The sequence below is a fragment of the Mastomys coucha genome, unplaced genomic scaffold (genome assembly GCF_008632895.1).
Source record: "Mastomys coucha isolate ucsf_1 unplaced genomic scaffold, UCSF_Mcou_1 pScaffold16, whole genome shotgun sequence".
In the NCBI taxonomy this organism is placed as follows: Eukaryota; Metazoa; Chordata; class Mammalia; order Rodentia; family Muridae; genus Mastomys; species Mastomys coucha.
In genome coordinates this window covers 38281475-38285759 of record NW_022196898.1, presented here as the reverse complement: position 1 = coordinate 38285759, position 4285 = coordinate 38281475, and the positions used below count along the sequence as shown (strand labels likewise).

At 51.4% G+C, this 4285-nt stretch overlaps 1 long non-coding RNA gene across 3 annotated transcripts in view; it reads right to left on the bottom strand.

The window, feature by feature from the left end:
* LOC116093177 overlaps nt 1-4285 on the bottom strand; it is a 16592-nt gene that overhangs the window by 9531 nt on the left and 2776 nt on the right. The window contains exon 2 of one of the 3 annotated variants that reach the window (XR_004119653.1): nt 1278-1361. The exons of the other annotated variants lie outside the window; for them this stretch is intronic. This is a non-coding gene — a long non-coding RNA (uncharacterized LOC116093177). The remainder of the gene's footprint in view (nt 1-1277; nt 1362-4285) is intronic. 3 annotated transcript variants of the gene reach the window in all.

Below are 4285 nucleotides of genomic sequence, written 5' to 3'. Positions count from 1 at the left end.
CCCCCCCCCCCCCCCCGCCCCAGTCTGCACTCTGCCTGGCCGGCTCTTACTGCTCCCTAATTCAGCCCAGGCTTGCTACCTTCTTTTACTTAGAGTCCAAGCTGGGCAGTAGAAGTGGATCCCAGAGTCTGAGGTGTGAGCACAAAGGCTTTTGCTAGAGGAGAGGATGTTAGGCAAAGGGAAGTGGTAGATGGAGGAAGCAGAGTCCAGAACTGTAAGCTGTGGTAGGATAGGTAGTGGGAAACTGGTGGGAGGAAAGAGTGAAGGCTCAGGGAGGCTCAAGGGGAGCCACAGCTGGGAAGAGCTTTCACAGGGGAAGACATGTCACACAGTCTGGAAACACTCTCTAGTCTAGAGGATGCTTTGATCCTTCTCACAACCGCCTACTTCAAGCAGGGTGTGCTGCTCATGTTTATAATCCAGTACCTGGGAGGTGAAGGCAAGGTGGTTACTTCCAGTTTGGGGCTAGCCAGGGCTGTACAGTAAGTTCAAAACCAGCCTGGGCTAAAGAGTGGCCTTGTTTTGAAAAAGCAAAATATTTATTTTATTTTATTTATGTATGCGAATATGCTGTCTTCAGACACACCAGAAGAGGGCATCAAACCCTATTACAGATGGTTGTGAGCCATCATGTGGTTGCTGGGATTTGAACTCAGGGCCTCTGGAAGAGCAGCCAGTGCTCTTAACTGCTAAGCTATCTCTCCAGCCCCAAAAATAATTTGAGAAAAATAATAAAAAGTCTCAATTTGTAGCTTTGTCCCACTCACCGTGTAAATGAGGCTAGCCTCAAACTCATTAAGAGATTTGCCTGTCTCTGCCTCTTGAGTATTTTTTAAAAAGTACACTTCAGGGTTGGCAAGATGGCTCAGCAGATAAAGGTACTCGATGTCGAGCCTGGTCATTCCAATCCCCAGGATGCACATGGTGGAAACAGAGAACCAACTCCTGCAAGCTGTCCTCTGACCTCCACACCTGACTGTCTGTGTGCTCAGGAGGAAAAGTAAACTTCAAAAGTAGGCAGGCTTGAATGTGGTGGTGAAACCTTATCTCAGAACCAAACAACAAACAAAACCCACACACCCAGAACAAAAGTAGGAAAGATAACGTAGTTAAAGGGGATTATAGCACGTTAATTTGAATAAACAGACCCCAAAAGAGAAGTGATTCATCCCAAGGTCAGAAGGACAACCCCCTTTAGGAGAACAGCCACTCAGTACACCCATCTCACATTTCACATCTCAACTTTAGGGCTTGCCAGGCGGGTAGCACACGCACACCTTTTTTCCCTTTTAGTCTGGAAGCTGACTAAGGAGGTTTGATCCCGGGAGCTGAAGAACAGCATGGGCTATATAGTAAGACTCCTGTCCAGAAAAGAAAAAAAAAAAGAAAAGAGATTCAAAATCAGGGCTCCTCATTAACCTTCCTTCCTCTTTTGATTGGTTTAATTGAGCCAGGTGGTAGTGGCACAGCCTTTAATCCCAATATTCTTTAATCCCAGCATTCAAGAAGCAGAGAGGCAGGCAGATCTCTGTGAGTTGGAGACCCACCTAGTCTACAAAGTGAGTTCCAGGGCAACTAGAGCTACACAGGGAAACCCTGTCTTGACAAACCAAAAAAGAAGAAGAAAAAAAGAGTTTAATGGCCCAGGAGGCAGAAGTGTCCCTCCTAAGCTGCACCTGATTCTCATCAAAGCCCCAAGATCACTGTGTCCCTTGCTCCTTGCATCAAAAGATGGGATCTTTTAGGTCCCATCTAAATACCATTTGACTAGAATAGTTTTCCTTACCAACAATTTTCCCATTTTTCTAGAAGAGAAAAGGATATGTGGCATCTTCTCCCAGTGCTCTCGCACTACTCAGGTCTTGAACACTCAAACGGCTGCTTCAGGCATTCATGCCTGGGATAGGGTAGGTAGAGAAGCAAGCTACTAAGACAGAGAAGGGAGTTACTGCCTACTCTGGGCTCCTTGAAGCCCTCTAGCAGGCACAATAGCTAAGGGACTCGTTAGGGCTCAAAGGAGCAGACTAGACCAACAGGCTAGAAGTGACCTTCAAGTATCCCAGCAAGAGAAAAGCCTTCTATCCAACATTTCTGTAGATTACATTCCAGGTAGAACCAAAGGTGCAATGTGAGAGACAGAGTTGGGGGTGGAGCACAAGAGGTAAGAAAGAAATCACAGTAAAATGAATCTGAGGGCCAAGGGGGACAGTCCCACATTTCAACAGCAGACAGAGATGAGAAGCTGGCAAGGAGACACTTGGGCACAGACACCCCTAGGCACAAGGAACAACGCTCTCATTTGCATTTCGTTTACATATGAGTTATTTCCCCAGCCCTATGAAGAAGCCTCTGGACCCCTTTCTCAGTGGCTCTCAGACTCGAGTGTCTTTTCCCAGCCTCCTAAAATTTATCCACCCGAACCAGTAGCTACTACCTACAGCTCCTTACCTATCTGGCCTGGCCTGAAGAACCGCTACCCTAACCTCTACCTGGCTGTGAGCCTTGCGCCACCTAGTGGCGAGTAGGAAGCAGGCTGCCTGCAGAGGGGTTCTGTTTTGCCTGTCTGGGACGTGGAGTTTTGGAAAATGTTCCCGGAGCTTCCTGAAGCTAAATTTACCTCCCCCGGCCCTGGGGGGCGCGGAGATCCCAGCGGCGATTAGCGCTGCGCTGCAGCGGGCTCCAGCCGAGAGGCCCAGAATAGGCGCGCAGTTATAAATAGTGCTACCCGCAGGTGTGGGGGGAGTCGGCGGGTGGGGGTACCCCTGGCAGCCACCGCCTCTTCAGGTGGGTTGGGCGGTCGCGGTAGGGGTTCTGGGGGGCGGCGGGAGGGAGGGGGCTGCGGTCTGAGCGCCCCCAGCGGTTTCCTGGGCGGCGGGTTTTTCGAGGGAAGCGAGGCAGCCGCGGGAAAGGGGCGGGGGAGCGGCGATTAGGTGGGCGCCTGGAGCAGACCGAGGCGCTGCTTTTAGCTCAGCGCCCCCACCACCACCACCAGAAACAGGCCCCCAGACTCACTCTAGGACCCTGGCATGGAAAGCCTCGCCTCCAGCCGCATACTTCCTCCAGGACTCTAAAAAACTCGTAGCTGCTCAACAGCTACTCTTTTGGTGTACTTGTGTCGAGTACACAAGTCTCGAAACCAGGCCGCCACAGGAGTCACTGTCCCCAGCTTTAGGTATAAAGTCCTTCTTGCTGGCTTTTATCCTTCTCAGGGCAAACATCTCATTCTCGGGGTATTTACTCACCTACTTTCCTCGTACATTAAAGTCTAGAATCTAGAAAGTTGCCCTTATGTGAGGTTGGGGGGACGCTCACCAGGAAGCCCCTGCTGACCCCACATTTGCCACTTGTCTTCCAGTTCCATAGCCCCTCAGGTGTAATATGGGATTGATATGGGAGTGAGGGGAGACGCCAGACTCCCAATAAGGGGGCAGGGTCCCACCAGCGCTTCTTGGCCTCTGTCTCTGGTTTGGCAGTTACGACCCAAAATGGGAGGGGGAACGGGGATGTAGACAGAAATTTCAAGTCGGTGCTCCCCCAACACGAAAAGGAACTATTTGTAGTACCACAAGAAAAAGAAAAACATGGAATGGAAAAGAGCCACTACGGAACAAACAGTAGATTTCCAGGACTGCTGGAGAATGACAATCCAGCCGCAGAAAGATCCCGGTTATGTCTAGCCAGACGCGTTTCCAGCGGCAGGGGTGAAACAGCAGAGCGGTTCGCGTCTAAGTCCCTAAGAGCTAGTGACAAGACCTTAGCTCTTCTGGGGTCCTGGGCCACTTTCCTACCCTCCCCTAAATCCTTTTCCTAGGTCTTGTACCCTTCTCGTGAAAGCACGAGTTTTCCCTCCACTTTACTTAGGTGTCTAGCACTGCTGCCTTGCACGGCTTATTCCCTGGTCAGCAGGACCCTGACAGTAGAAGGAAAAGGGAAAAACCCTAGTCCGGACACATCTTGCTCGGAATCCTTCCGACAAGAAACAGCCCTGCGGGGCCGCTAAGAAAACCTGGAGCAAAGATCAGACTTGACCTAGGGCGTGCTGGTGTGGGGGGCGGGGGAGAGCGGGACAGAAACGATAGGAAAACCCGGAACGGATCGCTTGAGCCAGAGTTCCTTAGGCTAGCCACTGGTCCCTATTGCCCCCCTAATTCTCCAGTGAGATAATGTCTGGGGTGGGGGGCTGTTTGGTTTGGCTTGAGCCCTCCGGGGCGCCTCACACTTTCCGCCCCTGGCTGAGGGGCAGAGCAGCGGCCTCGAGGCTGAGTCACGTCGGGGGGGGGGGGGG